At 44.2% G+C, this 22175-nt stretch overlaps 1 long non-coding RNA gene across 2 annotated transcripts in view; it reads right to left on the bottom strand.

Moving 5' to 3' along the window:
• The window catches only part of LOC137346693 (uncharacterized), a 56053-nt gene that overhangs the window by 6171 nt on the left and 27707 nt on the right, over positions 1 to 22175 (bottom strand). The window lies entirely within an intron of this gene.

A 22175-nucleotide genomic window follows, 5' to 3' on the forward strand; every position in this document is an offset into this window, starting at 1 on the left:
GGCTTTGTAACCTTTTCTAATAAGCAACTGTTCCTTTTTGCTCCATTCAATAAGTCTGTTGATAACATGTACCATCACCAGGCAACATATTTCAAAGTCTTTGACAGTGCTATTGTGAACTGATATCTAAGAGGTGCACAAAAATCATTCACCCTCCAAATGTTTTCACACTGAGGAAATTGGTTCAATCCCAATCAATGCTCCCACAAGTATAGCTAAGCTGGGAACTACCTGTGTAGGGAAATAGAGAGAAGAACCTGTGCCCATTGTTGTATAATTCCTTCTTTATCAAAAAGTATTGATATGCCTTCATCCATTACATAATATGTCCATGCACAAATCTGCCCTGTCACCAGAGCCACTAGTATCTCCATCATTTCATCCTAGAACTTTACATCACTCTTCAAACAGAGCAACAAAACTTCTATTCAGCACTATGAAATCCCTGTGCTTCTGCTCTGTCAATCTCAGGATGTATGTTATGTATATACTGGAAAGATTCACAGCAAGTGTTGAGGTGGGTCACAGTAACTTGGAACGAGGGAGAAGTAGTGGGGGGGATGCAATGGAAATTAACAGGTATGTGGATTTATGTTTCATCTTAGGCGTTGTAATGCTGCCAAATCGGGTCTTGTGAGCGACTGGGTTGGTTTGGGTTCTGGGAGTAAGCTCCACTTTGTGTGTCAGCTGTGGCTCAGTTGTTAGCACTTTTGCCTTTGAGTGGGCTGGTTCTGCACTCAAGTCCCACTGTAGGATTTAAATGGAAAAATCAAGGCTGGCATTCCAGTGCAATGCTGAGACAGTGCTGTACTGTCAGAGGTTCTATCTCAGATGAGATGTTAAATCAAGCCCAGTCTGCCCTCTTAGGTGGATGTAAAAGATCCGATGGTACTATTTCAAAGAAGAGCAGGGGAGTTATCTCCAGTGTCCCGGCTGATATTTATTCTCTCAATCAATATCATAAAAACAGATTATCTTTTCATTATTAAATTGTTATTCATGGGTGATGGCTGTGTACAAATTGGCTGCCATATTTCCTACAACAGTGACTACACTTCAGAAGTACTTCATTGGCTGTAAAGTGCTTTGTGATGTCTGGTGGTTGTGAAAGGTGCTATATAAATGCAAGCCTTTCTTTTCTTTTGTTTCAGGAGGGAGTTTAGTTCTTGCTTCCCCCTTTTGGGGGAGCTGCCTGTGCATGGCGTGCCTCCACAGGCAGCTCGTCTATTTTAAAATGATGAACAATGAACTTACCAGCATCAACCCAAAGCTAAGACCAGGGGATGGGAACATCATCAGCAGCTAATGGAGGTAGGGGTTGTGGGGGGCGCGGGGGAAGTTGGTGATGTTGATCAGGATTCTGTGGGGTCGGCCGAACAGTCCTGCTCCTCCTGGCTACGAAGGGACATTTAAAAAAAATTTAAACTAATTTTTTGGTGTCGGCCACTGCTTAGGCCTCAGCGGCCTGTTTTGTGCTGCCCTCTGCAATGTCAAACTTCCGAGAGGGAACATAAAACAAGCATTAACTAAGTGGCTGTTTTAGGCAGCTGCCAGGGATATCTGAAAAATGGCATAGGCCAAAATTAGGTCCAGTGTTTTTCAGGTGTCCTTTGGATACTGGACATAGGTCCCTGAAATTTGCCCTTGTTGCTCCGGTTTTATTACCCCTAAAATAACAACAACAAGGTCCAATTTTTAATAATTTCCTCCACCATCCACAACCCCCGTGCTCAGGCTCAACAGAATATTTTAGTCTTAATCTCAGACAAGTCCCCTCTACTGCCGCAGTGTGATTGTTTTCATATCCTTATTAGCTTTCCTTAAGGCCTTAATGAAGAAAAAAAGAACCATTTTAAGCCAAATAATGAGCCTTGTCTTAGGCCAGGGGCCTATGCCCCTTCGAATTTCTTGAGACGGCCAAAACCATTTCACTGGGCGGCACAGTGGCGCAGTGGTTAGCACTGCAGCCTCACAGCTCCAGCAACCCAGGTTCAGTTCTGGGTACTGCCTGTGTGGAGTTTGCAAGTTCTCCCTGTGACCGCGTGGGTTTCCGCCGGGTGCTCCGGTTTCCTCCCACAGCCAAAGACTTGCAGGTTGATAGGTAAATTGGCCATTGTAAATTGCCCCTAGTGTAGGTAGGTGGTAGGAGAATGGTGGGAATGTGGTAGGGAATAAGGGATTAATGTAGGGTTAGTATAAGTTGTTGGTTGGCACAGACTTGCTGGGCCAAAGGGCATGTTTCAGTGCTGTATCTGTCTATGATTCACCAGCAATAGTTTACAGACAGAGGACAAACTTTCATTCCACCAGTCAGGGCTGATTTAAAGCAAGATCCCTGAAGTGAAAGGCCAATGTCTAACATATGTTGCTGCCTAGATTCTCACTGTGAATCTTTTTTGGCTAATTTATTCCTTAAGGGGATGTGGGCATCGCTGGCTCGGCCAGCATTTATTGCCCATCCCTAATTGCCCTTGGGAAGGTGGTGGTGAGCTGCCTTCTTGAACTGCTGCAGACCATGGGATGTAGGTACACCAACAGTGCTGTTAGGAAGCAAGTTCCAGGAGTTTGATCCAGCAACAGTGAAGGAACGGTGATATAGTTCCAAGTCAGGATGGTGTGTGACTTGGAGGGGAACTTGCAGGTGGTGGTGTTCTCATGCATCTGCTGTCCTTGCCCTTCTTGGTGGTAGAGGTCGCGGGTTTGGAAGGTGCTGTCGAAGAAAACTTGGTGAGTTGCTGCAGTGCATCTTGTAGATGGTACACACTGCTGCCACTGTGCGTCGGTGGTGGAGGGAGTGAATGTTTGTAGATGGGGTGCCAATCAAGCGGACTGCTTTGTCCTGGATGGTGTCGAGCTTCTTGAGTGTTGTTGGAGTTGCACTCATCCAGGCAAGTGGAGAGTATTCCAGCACACTCCTGACTTGTGCCTTGTAGATGGTGGACAGGCTTTGGGGAGACAAGAGGTGAGTTACTTGCTGCAAAATTCCCAGCCTCTGACCTGTTCTTGTAGCCATAGCATTTATGTTGGTGGTCCAGTTCAATTCTGGTCAATGGTGACCCCCCCCAGGATGTTGATGGTACCAACTGGCAGCTACAATGACGATGTTCCAGGCAGTATCTGATGGAAGGCCCAGCAATGTTCTACAGTATGAGATCTTGAATTGGAGTAGCATATGAAGACTATCAGAGCAGATTCTTCATTCATTTTGATTGGGGGGGATTCAGCGATCGTAATGCCATTCAACATGAAGAGGAGATGGTTAGATTCTCTCTTGTTTGAAATGGTCATTGCCTGGCACTTGTTACTTGCCACTTATCAGCCCAAGCCTGGATGGTGTCCAGGTCCTGCTGCATATGGACATGGGCTGCTTCAGTATCTGAGGATTCGCGGATGGTGTTCAACATTGTGCAATCATCGGCGAGCATTCCCACTTCTGATCTTATGATGGAGGTAAGGAATTTGATGATGCAGCTGAAGATGGTTGGGCCTAGGACACTACCCTGATACTCCTGCAGTGATGTCCTGGGACTGAGATGATTGACCTCCAACAATCACATCCATCTTCCTTTGTGCTAGGTATGACACCAACCAGCGAAGAGTTTTCCCCCTGATTCCCATTGACTCCAGTTTTGCTAGGGCTCCTTGATGCCATACTCAGTCAAATGCTGTCTTGATGTCAAGGGCAGTCACTCTCACCTCCCTAAAAGAATGACTTTTAAGGTACACAATGACTGACAGGGAGGATGTACTACAGGAGGATAGGGGCAGTTATGTATTTTGTTCTACCTAATGGATCATAAACTCTCATGCTCCAAACAAGCAGTACAAATCAGATGATTAACTAACAGATATCAGAGTTTTCAAAAGTTTGGCTCCAATCTTTGTCTTGACCTCCAAGTGAGGTATCGAAGCTTTCACTAATCACGAGCAGTAAATAAATTTTGAGTTCCTCATAATGAAAGAGTGCTAAGAGTTAAGTAAAATATATGATTTCTGTAGAAGTGAAATGATTGGAAATGGCTTGGCCATGTGAGCCGCATGGAAGATGGCAGAATCCCCAAAGACACATTGTACAGCGAGCTCGCCACTGGTATCAGACCCACCGGCCGTCCATGTCTCCGTTATAAAGACGTCTGCAAACGCGACATGAAATCGTGTGACATTGATCACAAGTCGTGGGAGTCAGTTGCCAGCATTCGCCAGAGCTGGCGGGCAGCCATAAAGACAGGGCTAAATTGTGGCGAGTCGAAGAGACTTAGTAGTTGGCAGGAAAAAAGACAGAGGCGCAAGGGGAGAGCCAACTGTGCAACAGCCCCAACAAACAAATTTCTCTGCAGCACCTGTGGAAGAGCCTGTCACTCCAGAATTGGCCTTTATAGCCACTCCAGGCGCTGCTTCACAAACCACTGACCACCTCCAGGCGCGTATCCATTGTCTCTCGAGATAAGGAGGCCCAAAAGAAAGAAAAAAGAAAAGAAAGAAATGATTGGGTACATCTGCTAAGATTTGCTTATTTCTCTGAGCAAGTGTTACATTTTTGGGTCTTTTCTCATCTTATGCTATATCCCTTTGGCTCTTGTATATTTAGTTCACTCTCATGGATGAGCTCCAATTCTCCATATCTTTGTCTTCAGCTATAGGTAACCTTTTGCAAACACACCCAGGAAAATGAACATGAAATCCTGTCTGATAATTACTTTTAGCTACTAGGCATTGCCTATTCCTTCATAAGATCTCATTCCAGGCATTTAAGATGGTAGAGCATCACATTAGATCCCAATTTAAGTTAAAATATGAAGAAAATTTATTAAACAAAAGCTGAATATTTAACAGTTATATCATGGACTTTTATAGTTACAGTAAACATACTTCCTGCCTAACTATTGAATGGATGAAATAATAAGATAATTAATTAACATTTTATAACTAACTTCTATAATTTCTTCTTTCTTTTTAAATAATAGTGTTTCTTGTCCTTGAACTTCTTACCACTCATCAGCACGATCCAAGGCAGTATTCTGTCATTCTGTGCTTAGCCTATTGGGCACAACTTAGTCTAGACCTAAAAATGTACCCTTAGTTTTTATTTACATTTTAACTTCCTTTGTTTCCCAACCAATAAAGTATCATCTGAGAGTGCAACTACTTTTTGAAAATAAATCCTTTGCCCTGTCCTTTTGTTTGAGTCCCCTCATAGGTGAGAGTCAGTTCCTATCTCTGACAATCCTGCTCTGTGACTGAATGATCTGAAGAGTCTATGAGGAAGCCGCAAGGATTGGATCACTTTCTGATTTTCCCACTTAGTCCAACTTGGGCAAAAACATTCGGAAAGCATGGCTGAGGTGCACTAGTGAGACAGTTATCGACAGCAGTGTGCATTCGAATCAGCAGATCACATTTCCCACACCCCATGGAGCTGTGATGATTGATCATGGGAAGTATGAATTGTATGACTTAACTACAGATGCAGATAATTGCTTCCATCAGGTCAGTGACGACGGCGAAGCATCTCACGTGCACTCAATGTCTCTAAGGATGACTTGGATGAGATTGGCTGCTCAACTTGTGGGAAACTCAGCAAATGCACATGAGGGCACCAGCAAACCGTGCACCAAGGCCACCTCAACAAATGCCTCTTTTGAGAATTCTGGGAAAATGCTAAAAAAAAATTGTCAATCTATCATCAGCCAGGACAGCATTGACAGATAACCTCAAAACAACCTCAGTCCTGCACCAAGAGTTCCATTCTTGGCAGTAAAATGGTTAAATATTGCTGTCACATCATTACGAGACTTTCACAAGAGAAAAGACCTTATTGATAAATATTCCTAGAAATACATACTTGAGCTGATTTTTGCATACATATGTATGGATTAATGGGTTAAATTTGTTTCAGAAAGTTTTTTTATGCATACCTGCAGTTAAAGTGATCAGTTTAATTAAGTTTACCTATCTGCATGCAGCTTCAAATTTAAAACCTATTCTGACTATAGAAAAAAACCATATATAGGCTGCTCGATTTTAATAGAAATGCTCAAACAGTATGCAGTCCCAGAAGCCCATGTGAAAAATTTTAAAATGGTGGAAAATTGACACGGTTGCCTCCCAAGATCAAATCCCACTTCAATAATTTCTGCAGGATTCTCTCGTCTCTGGTGCAGATAAATTCATGTCAAGGTGCAGCAACACAGATAGCCTGACTCTATGCATAGTAAACGGCTTTCAGAGAGAGGCAATGCCCAGAGCAAGGCCTTATCAGAGCAAGCTGGCTCCCATTTATCTGATTCCTAGTCGAATGCAAAAACAGGGCTTGATCTGCCGTCCCTAGTTTGCAGTGGAAGGCTGGGGGTGGATTGAAGATATCAACGGACGAAATGAGTCAGGATAGGGAAAGGGAAATAAATTTGAAAAAATTAGCAGCCACACAAATCAGCAGATGAGTCCGTCACCTAGGCAGCAGAAGGCCCATCTGTTGAACGGTGTTTGACACCCAGAATGTCTGACACCCGCCCCCAAAGGCTAACAATAAATCAAGTTTACCAGGCAAAAAAATGGGCACCGCTCTGGACCCTGCTTTGCATATAGGGACAGAAGCTCACACATTGACAGTGTGGCCAGGTGCAGACATACAGATTTAAATCTTTGTGTTTTTGTGTGCATTGATTCCTCTCTCAGACCTGATCATCGTGCAAACCTCTCTATTAACTATTCAAGGACTGAAAAATTCCCTTTCATCAAAATCCAGGAAGGATTTTTTTTCCTAACAATAGGTATTTTTACAAAAGTAACATTCTGGAATAAATATTGCAGAGCACAGTGTGAACAAAGCACAGGAGCAAAAAATAAATGTGCCTTTTGCCTTTCGCTGATAAACAAATTGTTCCAGTAGTATATCAGAGCTCCACACACATCCACACAGACACAGACCATTTCAAGCAGACTCTCCAACAGCCCCAGTGAACAGCAAAACTGGTGCAACATCCCCATCCCCACGGAGAAGCAGGGCAGGGGATATTTTGGGACACCCCACTGAGCTGCAAACCCTCCCCGCCCCCACTGATCACCAAATCTATTATTTTCTCCCTGCAACTGAACTTTGAAAGTTGACCTAGCCTCCTCACCCCATTGCACTGCTTAATTGAGCTGAGCACTAAAGTGCGTCTCGAGTATCACTACCTGTTACTTCAGTCACATCTATCCTCCACTGCACAGAATAGCAAACAACAGAAGTCAAGACTGTCCCCTGTAAAACTGCTGTCCCCCACCACCGCTTAAGAGCAAAATGTATTACCCCAGTCCTGTCTCACACTACACTCCAAGTAGGCTCACAAACCATCCCTACTGAAGTATTTAAACCTCTGAGCACCTAAACCATCTCTGTATCAACAAGTGCCACCCCTTCCCATGGTACAGCAATCCTTTCCCAACCCAAGTGGCCCTATTAGCCTTCCCCCCAAACCCCACCCTCAGGCCTCCAGCGTAACTGAGGCAGTGGACTTGTCTCCTCCATCACTGAGTAGCCATGCTGAACCCACAATGTGCCCCTGATCCCTTCCCCTACTGGCCCCAACTGAGCTGCGAATCAACTCCTGTAGAACATTAGAGCATTCGTCCTATTGAGAAGAAAACCAGGCCTGGGAAATGAAGGAGAGACTTCCAAACCTCTTTCAGCAGAAATTCCAGCACTGCAGATAGGAAGACCAGTGCACTGCAATTATCCTCCCTTAACCAATCACCACCTGTCCTCACCCCCAACACCTGCATTTCCAGCAGCCTGAGATGAAAAGCCAGATTTGATAGGGGGAAGGGTAATTCTCTGCAGCTCCACTGACACAGATTCCTTGCCTTTAGACCCCCCCCCCCCACCTGACCCCTCCTCATGCCCCTCTCCCTCCTGTTTCATCCCCCAGACCATCCTTGCATGCTGTCCTCTCTTCCATCCACTTTTCCCTTCCCCTCCTCTCCTTACCATCCTGGATCAAGTTATCCCCTAACCTTTCACTGTATTTGACCTAAGAAAGAAAGATTTGCATTTATATAGCACAATTCACTCCCTCAGGACATCCCAAAGCGTTTTGCAGTGAATAAAATATCTTTGAAGTGTAGTCACTGTTGTACTGTAGGACACACAGCTGCCAATTTGCACACAAGGTCCCACAAGCAGCAATGCGATAATGACCAAACAAACTGTTCTTAGTAATGTTGATTGAGGGATAAATATTGGCCAGCACACCAGGGAGAATTCCCCTGCTCTCCTTCGAAATAGTGCCTTAGGATCATTTATGCCCACTTGAGAGAGCAGACGGGGCCTCAGTTTAACATCTGATCCAAAACACAGCACATTTGACAGTGCAGCACTCCCTCAGTAGTGCACGAGGAGCATCAGCCTAGAATATGTATTCAAGTCCTTTGTGTGAGGATGCTACCATTGAGCCATAGCTGACACCCATGACCTAAATACTACACCATCTCAACTTTCCATGTGCAACAACTTGGGAGATTGGCTAGTATAAAATGGAAATTGCTTGTTGTATTTTCTTTACTATTTTGATCTCTCCTACTAATCCAAACTTCACTCCCTGACTAGGAGCACAATATTATCCAACCACACAGAAAGACCTTTGGAAGGACAATGTTGCACTTTGACCAGTTCACTAAAGGGAAAAATTCTGAAGAGTTGCAGCTAAATAACTTCTTCTGACAGGTTTTATTCCCCAACGACATAGCTGTCTGACAAAAGAAAACTGTGTGCAGAACCAGGTGTAATCAGGAATTTGAACAAGAATTTCCTTGAATGGCATTGTTGTTGCAGCTAGTGGTGATTTATTTAAACCATCAAACATGGTTTTGGTAAAAACAACAATAATTATACTCTGAGCGGAAGTAGGCTCAGTGCTGTGGAAGAGCAAAGGGATTTGGGGGTGCATGTTCACAGAATGTGACAGATAGCACCTCACATTGATAGGTTTCATCATAAGAGGAAATGATGAGCCAAAAAAACCTAAAAGATCCTCAGTTAAAATATTGCATTAGGCTTCACACTACAGGAAGGATATTGAAGCTTTAGTGAAGGTACAATGCAGATTCACTAGGATGTTGCCTGGTATGAAGAAATGCAAATACAAAGAAAGAATCGAAAAATTGTGGCTTATTTTGTCACATGTTACATTGGAATATGATTGAAGCCTTTAAAATTATGAAAGGATGGAACAGAGTAGATAGAAGCAAACTGCTTTGGTAGTTGATTGATCTCAAGGGATCTTATGTAAAAGATTAAATATTAGAATTTTATAACAAAAAGCAAGAGGGAGTTCTTTCTGCTGAGAGTTGTGAGGCTGTGGAATTCATTTCCAGGGTTTGTGGTTGAGGCAGAAACTGTCAACAGTCAAGATTAAATTGGATAAGCAGATGAAGAAAAGGGGGTTAAAGGGGTCAGGGAACAGGGTGGATAAATGCGATTAGGACTATTTGCTTGCATGGAGGGTAAACTCCAACATAGACTAGTTGGGCCAAATGGCCTGTTTCCATGTTGTAGCTTCTATGCATTTCTATGATAAAACACACTCTGGAAAAATATTAAGTCTGAGTGATGTGTTTCTTGTTTTATGTGGCATGAATGGTTACTGTAGTTCCCCAATGGTTTTTGCTTTAACTGGAATACATTTTTTCCATTAAAGTCACACAGTTCAACTGATTTTTCCCTGCCAAGAGCAAATAAGCTGTGCTTTTTTGAATGACCAACTGGGGGTCTAAATTGAAACAGTAAAATCAGATCTTCTTAGAATGCTATGGTTCATTTAGTTTAATTTTCTTTATTCTTGAACCCCACCTCTTTCTACCAATTCTTACCAACTCTATCGAGGCTATACTGAAGATGAGGACAGCCAGGACACAGCTTCCTACACAACTTCCATTGCCAATGCCTCTATATGGTTTAACCAAAAAAATTATGTCTTCTTTGGGCTTTCCTTCTGTAGCATCCCAGATGGGAAACTCATCGAGTATTGTTTTGGTTAGCTGTGATCAGCTTACAAATTAATTTCCATCTTTAAATCAATCTGAATCAAATGCATTTGGATTTTTATTCTGCCTAAATGAGCTTTGGTCCAATTTGGAGCATTCTGAGTTTTCTGCCGCTATCCCTTTAAGAAAATGGCCTTGCATGCACAATTTTGTCTGCTCTATACATGCACAATATCATTTGGAAAGTGTTCCACCAAAAGGATTTCATACCTCTGTGTTTCACTGCTTTGTGCTGTTAACAGCTGGAAGTGCCTGCCAGGCAGATGGTTCCACTTGTACATTTTACTTCATTGTTTTAATTTTGCAATGCTGTTTCCAACCAATTTGTTTTATTTTCATGATGCTTTTAGGATGTCAATTTAGTTTTAACAGTTGTGTATACTTTCCAGCACTCTTCAGAGGGTGCTGTTCCACACAGTATCAAGTTCCATGGCAGTCTCAGAAGGCTTTTCCTGTTAACTCTACAGAGTTATACTTTGGGATTTTGGGTGTAGGCACAGATTGACACCAGAACCACCTGATCCTCAGGTCATCTGCATTTTAATCCAAAGTTTGATAAACGCCCTGCTGATCAATGCAATCTAAGGACGTTATTCTATTAAATGAAGGGTCAAACATTTATAGGCCACCCATTATAGTGCTGTGATCAAGCAGACTTCTTCATCTTTTCAGAGTTTCAATTTGTTTTCCTGCTATAAAATACATTTTGCTTTTGTTTCATTCTGCTTTGTTCTGTTGTGCTAAAATATTCCAAGCGGAATATTCTTGTACCTTTTCTGGACCAAAGTAACTGATATCCTGGTGAACAAACAGTACAAAAGACAACACTTTAGGGTTAATGGATATATGCCATGTAGAGTTTCATGGTCATATGCTCTTTGTGAACCTGCATAACTAAAAGAATATAGGTAATTCAAATATATTACAGTTAATCTAATAAAGGTACATGCAACATATTAAATATAACTTCTTAAAATTAGTTTAAATGTGAGAGTAAATTTTTAGTGCATGATGACATAAAACTTTTCTTGTGTTATTACAATTTTTCTAAATGTAATTTGATTCAGGCTTTGCAACTAAGCTGGAATAGAAAATGTATAATGTCATGTAGGTTAGATATCTGGAGCCAGTTACATTCATTCAATTCAATTATAACCAAAAATTGCTCCTTTAATATATAATATAGATCTACAGTGGCTTGCTTTTAAAATAATCCTAATAATATATAGATTAATGTGAGAGAGCTTAACTGAAAGGGATCATTGCCTATTTGGCTGAAGCTAGCGCATGATGTAAATTGGCAGACAAAGAGGTGAACAGTCAATACAGATTAAAATTATGCTCTCCTTGTACACATTTGGACTTGCATTGATTGAATCACAAAGCCAGAAACCTGTACTTAGCCAAAACAGACAGCGGGAGAATGGGAGATGGCATGGGGAGCTGGATCTATGCCATCTCTCTCCCAGGGTAAAATATTGGCACAGCTACAGATGATGTCTTCAGCCAAGAGAGCAAAGTACAACTCAAGAGCAAAGCCAGTCCTAGGAGCTGGGAGCTAACATAAATTCTGAACAAGGCAGCTTTACCTCCCAATTTATTTTTGTGTCGCTGCAAGTACAATATTTACTGAAACATTCTTCTGAATACATATTACACTGACACGAGTACAGAATCTTATCTGAGCAAAATAGAAGTGACAACTTCAGTCAGACTGTTTTGTCTTATCCTTCATTCATTTATTTTTATGATAATAGCTTTTTTTGCATCAATCAGTTTCCAACTCTAACAGATCGCTTGTCAGGCTCTGCCTAGTTTAGCTACATTAGAAAAAAAATGGAAAATATACTGAATAATAGATCGGATTTTTAGCAGATGAGGCTTTACGTTTAATCTTTGCACGTCTCACCCAAGTCTGTGCTTTATCATGTCTTTACAGCCAACAGCTTGTTTATGAATAAAAAATGTGGCATGCAACCAAAGAGTGAGTTGTCTTTGTTTTGTCAAGTGTACCGAGACAAAATGCTTGCTCTCACAAGTCTTCACTTCTTACAAGCCTTCTGGGACCCCAGGGGCAGCTGGACCAATGCTACCTGCAGAACGGTTGCTATGGCAAGCATGCTTTACCCCATGACAAGTTAGGAATATTCATGAGCTGAAACTCTGCCGAATCATCTGCATGTCTGAGTGTTCTGAGTTCTAATATGCAAATCGACTGCTTTGACAGGCAGCCACTTTATTAACTCATTAAGCACATCTTGTCCCTTTAAAGACAGCATAATTACAAATAAAGCCGTCACTCTTTGTTTACAAATGCTGCTCAGGTTGTGCTAAGGACCAGAGTGACCTGCTTTCAGAGTCCAGTAGGTCAGGAGAAGGCAATGAGGAACTGTCCAAGGTTTGGCACAGCACATGATATGAAAAAGGTAGATGAAGCATTCCAAGGTCCAGGACTACGTGCTGAGGGACGCACGAAAGCTTGGGGCAGCCGCAGCAAAGGCTCAATGGGGAAAGACCACAGTGTAAGGTCCCCCCGCCAACCTGAACTGAGGGGCTGTATCCATGGGAAACCCCTCGAACTGTATCGGGAAAATTTTGTGTGCTGTAAATGTAAAAATGTATGCGGCATCACAATGAAATGGAAGGGTTGTGAGGCAACTCATAATTGTATAGAAGGAAACTGATCACCTTTGCACTGTTTGTATTTTTTGACTTGATGCTGTTTTAAACTGTTTGGGAATGTAATTTTTACAGATTTTTATGAATAAAGTATATTTTGGGGAAAAAATAGAAGTATTGCAATGGTCAGGTTGTACTGCTGTTACCTAACAGACATGTTACGCCACACTTGATACCAACTACACTCATGCTGTTTTGACCTTCTATAATCCCGCATCCTTGACAATCTGACACAATTTTTAGCACATATTTTGTTATTTTCTGGGTGTGCTATACCTTATTAATCCAGAAGCCTTGTTTAATCATCTGGTTCACTTAATAGGCTGGTCTGGTGCTCTGTGATAAAGCAGTTACTTTCAAGCTGACTGATTTCATTCATTGTTTATAGTGTCTCCTTCTCCCCAAGCTCCTTATACAGTGATTGGCTTGTGGGATTCTGTCAAACAGCATGATTATTTCTGTTGAAAGCAAGAACAATTACCAAAAAGAAAAAAAAACTTACATAAGAGTTTTGCTTATACTCATTTGCTTTTTTTTTTCTTTTTTGGTTTTGTACCTGCTCATCGCTCCACCGTCCTCCATGTGTGAGAACTGGCAAGGACTGTGGGTGACTATATCTTCTAATGGCAGTACTACTTTGTAAGTGAAATGATAGGAGATAGTCTTCTTAGTTTAAGATACCCAAATGTTCCCTAGCAGCACACTGCATCCAATGCCTCAGCTGAGAATAAATAAAACATATCATGCTTAGGCATCGGATGCATTGCCACTTCTGCACTGGCAATCTAACTCCAATAGGATATCGAAATAAATGGAGTGAAACTCAACAGGTAAGGTCGCAAACCCATTTTCACAGGGGACAGTCTAACTGGTCTCTTAGAGTCCATGGACTTAATTTTACTAGCCCTCGAGGGATGGGCTGGAAGGTGGGTGGGGTGTAGTAAAATGGCAAGGGAAGGTGAGGAGCGGAGTGCCTGTCAACTTCCCGACCGTGTGCAATTTTATCAGCAGCCGGGAAGATCAAGGACAGCCTTCCCTTCCAGAGGCCAATTGAGTCCCTTGTGGCAAATTAAGGGCCACTCAAGAGACTCTTCCCATCACCCCTGGCATTCTATCAGTGACAGCAGGGGCCCCTCCGCCTGGTGGAAAGACAGCCCAGTTAAAACTGGCAGCCTCCCTGTGGGTTCAGGTGGGGGGGGGGTGCACCTGATCAGGCACCCTGTGGCCTACACAGAGGCCCCCCCCATCAAGGGCCACCCTCATGGAAACAATGTCCCCTGCCCTCATGAACGACCACCCCCCCCCCCCCCCCGCCACCCCCCCTAGCCAGGGCCTGCCTGACCCAGTGATAGTGACGGAACAGCGATATAGTTCCAAGTCAGGATGGTAAGTGTCTTGGAGGGGAACTTGCAGATGGTGGTGTTCACATGCATCTGCTACCCTTCTCCTTCTAGGTGGTAGAGGTTGCGGGTTGGGAAGATGCTGTCGAAGGAGCCTTGGTGAGTTGCTGCAGTGGATCTTGTAGATGGTACACACTGCTGCCACTGTGCATCGGTGGTGGAGAGAGTGAATGTTGAAGGTGGTGGATGGTGTGCCAATCAAGTGGGCTGCTTTGTCCTGGTTGGTGTCGAGCTTCTTGAGTGTTGTTGGAGCTGCACTCATCCAGGCAAGTGGAGAGTATTCCATCACACTCCTGACTTGTGCCTTGTAGATGGCGGACAGGCATTGGGAAGTCAGGAGGCGAGTCACAAACTGCAGAATTCAAAGTCTCTGTCCTTCTCTGTCGCCACAGCATTTATGTGGCTGGTCCAGTTTAGTTTCTGGTCAATGTTGACACCCAGAATGTTGATAGTGGGGGATTCAGCGATGGTAATGCCATAGATTGTCAAGAGGAGATAGTTAGATTCTCTCTTGTTTGAGATGGTCATTGCCTGGCACTTGTGTGGCACGAATGTTACTTGCCTCTTATCAGCCCAAGCCTGGATGTTGTTCAGGTCTTGCTGCATTTCTACACAGACTGCTTCAGTAACTGAGGAGTCATGAATAGTGCTGAACATTGTGCAATCATCAGCGAACATCCCCACTTCTGACCTTATGATTGAAGGAAGGTCATTGATGAAGCAGCTGAAGATGTTTGGGCCTAGGACACAACCCGGAGGAACTCCTGCAGTCATATCCAACAACCACAACCATCTTCCTTTGCGCTAGGTATGACTCCAACCAGTGGAGAGTTTTTCCCCTGATTCCCATTGAACTCAGTTTTGCTAGGGCTCCTTGATGCCATTCTTGGACAAATGCTGCCTTGATGTCAAGGGCAGTCACTCTCACCTCACCTCCTGAGTTCAGCTCTTTTGTCCATGTTTGAACCAAGGCTGTAATGAGGTCAGGAGCTGAGTGGCCTTGGTGGAACCCAAACTGAGCATCAGTGGGCAGGTTATTGCTGAGCAAGTTCTGCTTGATAGCACGGTCGACGACACCTTCCACCACACTTTACTGATGATTGGGAGTAGATTGATAAGGCAGCAATTGGCTGGGTTGTATTTGTCTTGCTTTTAGTGCACAGGACATACCTGGGCAATTTTCCACATTACTGGCAGATGCTAGTGTTGTAGCTGTACTGGAACAGCTTGGCTATGGGCATGGCTAGTTCTAAAGCACAAGTCTTTAGTACTATGGCTGGTATGTTATCAGGACCCATAGCCTTTGTGGTGCCTTCAGCCATTTCTTGACATCACGTGGAGTGAATTGGATTGGCTGAAGACTGGCATCTGTATGCTGGGGACCTCGGGAGGAGGCTGAGATGGATCATCCACTCGGCATTTCTGGCTGAAAATAGATGCAAATGCTTCAGCCTTGTCTTTTGTACTGATGTGCTGGGTCCCCCATCGTAGAGGATAGGGATGTTTGTGGAGCTACCTCCTCCTGTCAGTTGTTTAATTATCTACCACCATTCATGACTGGATGTGGCAGGACTACGATCATAGATCTGATCCGTTGGTTATGGGATCGCTTAGCCCTGTCTATTGCATGCTGTTTCCGCTGTTTGGCATGCAAGTAGTCCTATGTTGTAGCTTCACCAGGCGGACACCTCATTTTTAGGTATGCCTGGTGCTGCTCCTGGCTTGCCCTCCTGCACTCTTCATTGAACCAGGGTTGGTCCCCCAGCTTGATGGTAATGGTAGAGTGGTGGAGTGATATGCCGGACCATGAAGTTACAGATTGGGCGGCACAGTGGTTATGAGCGGCACAGTGGTTAGCACTGCAGCCTCACAGCTTCAGGGACCTGGGCTCAATTCTGGGTACTGCCTGTGCGGAGTTTGCAAGTTCTCCCTGTGTCTGCGTGGGTTTTCGCCGGGTGCTCCGGTTTCCTCCCACCTCCAAAGACTTGTAGGTGATAGGTAAATTGGCCATTGTAAATTGCCCCTAGTGTAGGTAGGTGGTAGGGAATATGGGATTACTGTAGGGTTAGTAAAAATGGGTGGTTGTTGGTCGGCACAGACTCGGTGGGCCGAAGGGCCTGTTTCAGTGCTGTATCTCTAATAATAATTTTTTAAAAAATAATTTTTAAAAAAGATTGCGGTTGAATACAATTCTGCTGCTGCTGATGTCCCACAGCGCCTCCTGGATGCCCAGTTTTGAGTTGCTAGATCTGTTCGAACTCTATCCCACGGTGGCAGTGCCACACAACATGATGGTGGGTACCCTCAGTGTGAAGATGGGACTTCATCTCCACAAGGACTGCGCGATGGTCACTCCTACCAACACTGTCATGGACAGATGCATCTGCAACAGGTAGATTGGTAGCGCAGTCTGCACGGAATGTCCTCAAGGCCCGACAGGAAAAGGAGATGGTAGATCCTGTCGGATGGTTCCCCGAGCAGACCGCCAAAGTCATTTGGCGGAATGCCTCATCACCAGAACTTTCAAACAAGCACCAAGATGTCGCTTGGCTGGTGGTGAGAAGAGCCCTCCCAGTCAGATCCTTCCTGCATGCCCGAAGTCTCACCCCCTCCGCGCAATGCCCCCGCTGTGGCTGTGGTGGGGAAGATATGGTTGCCCGCCTACTCCTGGAATGTGTCTTTGCAAAGCAGGTGTGGAAAGAGATGCAGTGGTTTTTGTCGAGGTTCATCCCAAGCAGCTCGGTAACCCAGGAGTCTGTGCTCTACGGGCTGTTCCCAGGGACGCACACCGAGACAAACATCAACTGCTGCTGGAGGACTATCAATTTAGTGAAAGACGCCCTTTGGTCTGCCCGAAACTTGCTGGTCTTCCAGCGCAAAGAGTTGTCCACCACCGAATGTTGCAGACTGGCACATTCCAAGGTCCAGGACTACGTGCTGAGGGACGCACTAAAGCTTGGGGCAGCCGCAGCAAAGGCTCAATGGGGAAAGACCACAGTGTAAGGTCCCCCTACCAAGCTGAACCGAGGGGCTGGATCCATGGAAAACCCCTGGAACTGTATCGGGAAAATTTTCATTTGCTGTAAAATGTAAAAATGTAATTGGCATGACAAATGTGAAATGGAAGGTTTGTGAGGCAACTCATGATTGTAATGAAGCAAACGGACCTCATTTGCACAGTTTGTATTTTTTGACTTGGTGTTGTTTGAAACTGTAATTTTTACAGATTTTTACGAATAAAGTATATTTTGGAAAAAAAAATTAATTGGTAGCGCAGTCTCAATCAATGGGTGGGAATCAGAAAGTTTCACGATCCTATCTGGAGTCAGACAGGGCTGTCCTCTCTCCCCTGTCTTGTTTGTTTACTGTATTGAACCTTTTGCTGAGTCCATTAGGAAGGATGCGGGCATAAGAGGGGTGACAATCCCAGGCAGTGGAGGCACTCAGGTAAAAACCTCCCTGTACATGGACGATGTCACCGTCTTCTCCTCGGATCCGTTGTCCATTCGCAGATTGATGAACATCTGCGACCAGTTCGAACTGGCCTCGGGAGCCAAAATCAACCACGACAAGAGTGAGGCCATGTTCTTTGGGAACTGGGCCGACCGATCCTTTGTCCCCTTCACCGTCAGGTCAGACTACCTGAAGGTACTGGGGATATGGTTGGGAAGGGCCGGGGCGTGCACCAAAACCTGGAAGGAGCGAGTAGCCAGGGTACACCATAAACTGAGCATGTGGGAGCAGCGATCTCTCTCTCCATTGTGGGTAAGAACCTGGTCATCAGGTGCAAGATGTGAGGCGCTCATGTTGTTGCTGTATGTAGCGCAGGTCTGACCCATACCCCACTCCTGCGCCGTGGCAGTCACTCGAGCCATTTTCCGCTTTATCTGGGGATCCAAAATGGACGAGGTCTGGAGGGACACGATGTTCACACCTCTGGATAAGGGCGGGAAAAATGTACCCAACATTGCCCTCATCCTGATGACCACCTTAGTGTGCGGCTGCATCAAGCTGTGCGTAGACCCCCAGTACGCAAACTCCAAGTGTCACTACGTGCTGAGGTTCTATCTGTCCCCGGTGTTGTGAAGGATGGGCCTGGTCACATTGCTGTGGAACGCTCCATCCAGTTGGACTATGCCATACCCCTTATCCTTCGTGGGAAAGTTTCTGTGGGAAAACACCTTTGACCACCAATCCATCAGGCAGTGGTATGCACAGAATGTCCTTAAGGCCCTACGGGAAAAGGAGATGGTGGATCCTGTGGGATGGTTCCCTGAGCAGACTGTCAAAGTCAGTCAGACTGCTTGGGGCAGCCGCTGCAAAGGCTCAATGGGGAAAGACCACTGTGTAAGGTCCTCCCACCAAAGTGAACTGAGGGGCTGGACCCTTGGGAAACCCCTCGGGTTGTATACACCAAATATGGTTTTGCTGTGAACTGTACATGACAGGTAAAATGGAATGGAAGGGTTATGAGGCAACTCACTCCTGTATTGAAGAAAACTGATTTCTTTTGCACTATTTGGAATGTCAACTTGGTGATTTTTTGAACTGTTTTGTAATGTATTTTTTTTACAGATTTTTATGAATAAAGTATATTTTGGAGAAAGAAAAGATTAGTGAGGACGAGGTCTTGTAGGTTTTTTTTCCTCTGTTGGTTCCCTCACCAGCTGCCGCAGACCCAGTCTAGCAGCTATGTCCTTTAGGACTTGGCCAGTACTTGTGATACCGAGCTGCTCTTAGTGATGGGCATTGAAGTTCCCCACCCATAGTGCATTTTGTGCCATTTCTACCCTCAGTGCTTCTTCCAGTTGGTGTTCAACATGGCGGAGTACTGATTCATCAGCCGAGGGGGGGCAGTAAGTGGTAATCAGCAGGAGGCTTCCTTCCCATGTTTGACCTGATGCCATGAGACGTCATGTCAATGTTGAGGACTCCCAGGGCAACTCCCTCCCAACTATATAGCACTATGCCGCCACCTCTGGTGGGTCTGTCCTGCCGGTGGAACAGGACATACTTCGGAATGATGAAGGTGGTGTCTGGGACATTGTTTACAATGTATGATTCCGTGAGTATGACTATGTCAGGCTGTTGCTTGACTAGTCTGTGGGACAGCTCTCCCAATTTTGGCACAAGCCCTCAGATGTCAGTAAGGAGGACTTTGCAGAGTCGATAAGGCTGGGTTTGCCGTTGTTGTTTCCAGTGCCTAGGTTGATGCCGGTGGTCCGTACGATTTCATTCCTTATCTTGGATTTTGTAGCAGTTTGATACAACTGAGTGGCTTGCTAGGCCATTTTAGAGGGCATTTAAGAGTCACTTGTAGGCCTGACCAGGTAAAGACAGCAGATTTCCTTCCCTAAAGGTCATTAGTGAACCAGATGGGTTTTTACAAAAATCAACAATGGTTTCATGATCACCACTAGACTAGCTTTTAATTCCAGATTTATTAATTGAATTCAAATTCCACCATCTGCTGCAGTGGGATTTGAACCCATGTCCCCAGAGCATTAGTCTGGGGCTCTGGGTTACTAGTTTAATGGCATTACCACTACGCCACCACCTCCCCATTCAGGAGCCATGTGATTCCTCAGAGGGAGAGAAAGTCAGTGAACAAAACACCTAGTTCATGTTCACGCAGTTCCTGAGCAATTTTCTCAAGAGGAGCATTAGCAGATTAAGCAGATCATCTCTCCATTCTCTCAACTGGATGACAAGGTAGGATGTGGAGACGGGGAGAGTTCACTGCAGCATAGGATGGACAACATTTTTTTTTAAGTGATGGAAAAAACTTGACCTGATTATTTCACAGACTTTCCAGACCTGATTATTTCATAATGGATTGGCTGGGTTGAGAAATTAAGTGTTTTTCCTCCTGATTTTCACCCTTAAATAAGCATGAAATATGGCAACTGAAGAAACATCCAACATTAAAGCTAGTCAAGCATTTACATGTCTTAGTGGATTCATCAGGTCTGTTGTACCAGCTTTCTTTGGGAATAGGAGACTCAGCATGCACTAATTGTCTGTCAAAGCGAGATCTTATTACCTCTGTCTTTAGATTCATGTGTGTAGGGCACCAATGATTGGGCACAGAGAATATCTGCTATTCCTCGGTTGATCCTCCTCTTATAACACATTAGATGGGGTAGTTCCCATTGGAAAATCCATTGGTGCCTGTAATGCAGCGGGGGACAGGAAAGGAAAATTCTACCAATTGCCTCAAAGGCACGTGTAAACCTAAGTGTTAGCAGACAAAAAAATGAAGCTAAATTTTGCAGAAAAAGCCTTAAAACTATTGGATGGATCTACTAACTATGCCCTTTGAATTGGCACACATGGGATCATAATAACAAAAGAATTGAACCCAATGACTCCCTAATACAATAATTAACATACCTTATGTAACAATAACTGCTAAAAGCAAGCCTTAAGAACTGCAGTAAACACTTGCTTTATGTACTTAGTATATTGTGTCTACAGCATGCTATTGACTTGCAACTCATTTTACGATTGAATTTTTTTGCAACAAAACTGTACATGTCAATTTACATAGTAAGTGAAAAATATGACTATTAAAGCAAACAAGCCTTTCAATTCATTTCAAAGGTTGTTTAAGCATTTGAATGGTATATTTTTCTGTTTGGTAAAGACAAGTTTCCTTTTAGGTTTTTTTGTATCCTAACAACTATCAATCAAAGTGATATTTGGCGGCCGATGTCTTGCTATCAAATTCATGAACATGAACTTGATAGCGATAGTGACAGGAAACTGACAGTTACAGCTCACCTGAAATAAAGCTGCTTTAACACTTCACATGGTCTCGATAGTCAGTTAATCCTTAGAAATGCCAAACTTTTTGTTCAGCCAAGTGTAAGGTGCATAGAGGATAAACAAGCTTTTGCATTATGCATGGCCACTTAATTTGCAAATCACAATTCACAGATTGCAGTATGGGTGTCCTTGCTGATAGAGCACAGCATGGATGCTGCAGACAGTTTTCTCAGGGCTAAAGCAGCCACACCAGTGGAACTTAAAAATGTTTATGTAACTGAATGTCGAGCCAGGAGGAGCGGAGTCCTTCTCCTGGCTCCACATTGAAGCTGTGGGATTCTGCCAGTCATCAGTCACCAAACCTCCCCTGGCCCCCCAACCCAATCCTCCCGGACTTAACATAGGCTATTGGCCTCACCAACCAACATTCCTACTCTTCCATTCGCATACGACCTGTTGAGGCATGATAGCATCCCCAGCAAGCAGATCATATCCTGATGACATAAGATCAATTTTGCATGGTCCTCTTGTCCATTGGTTTCGGCATGGCAATCATTGCCATTGCTGGGTTCATGCCCAAATTCAAGCTTAAACCAATTTCCAGGTCTATCTTTTTCATGCTGAAGGACTACCCACTATTATAATGTGTATGTGTGTGTAGGTAATGAACCCCCCAATCTCTCTGGATCACACTAACTCAGGGTCACAAACAATGAGAAGCTGGCAATGTTCCCAGGGACGCACACCGAGACAAACATCAACTGCTGCTGGAGGACGATAAATTCGGTGAAAGACGCCCTTTGGTCTGCCCGAAACTTGCTGGTCTTCCAGCGCAAAGAGTTGTCCACCACCGAATGTTGCAGACTGGCACATTCCAAGGTCCAGGACTACGTGCTGAGGGACGCACTAAAGCTTGGGGCAGCCGCAGCAAAGGCTCAATGGGGAAAGACCACAGTGTAAGGTTCCCCCACCAAGCTAGACTGAGGGGCTGGATCCATGGGAAACCCCTCGAACTGTATCGTTAATATTCTGAATTGCTGTAAATGTAAAACTGTAATTGACATGACAATTGAGAAACGGAAGGGTTGGGAAGAAACTCATGACAGTATTGAAGGAAACTGATCTCCCCTGCAATGTTTGTATTTTTTGGTGCTGTTTGGAAACTGTTTGGCAATGTAATTTTTACAGATTTTTATGAATAAAGTATATTTTGGAAATAAAAAAAAAATTAAAAAGGATTGCTACGGGAAAAGGAAACGGTGGATCCTGTCGGATGGTTCCCCGAGCAGACCGTCAAAGTCATTT

The sequence above is a fragment of the Heterodontus francisci genome, chromosome 30 (genome assembly GCF_036365525.1).
Source record: "Heterodontus francisci isolate sHetFra1 chromosome 30, sHetFra1.hap1, whole genome shotgun sequence".
Lineage (NCBI taxonomy): Eukaryota > Metazoa > Chordata > Chondrichthyes > Heterodontiformes > Heterodontidae > Heterodontus > Heterodontus francisci.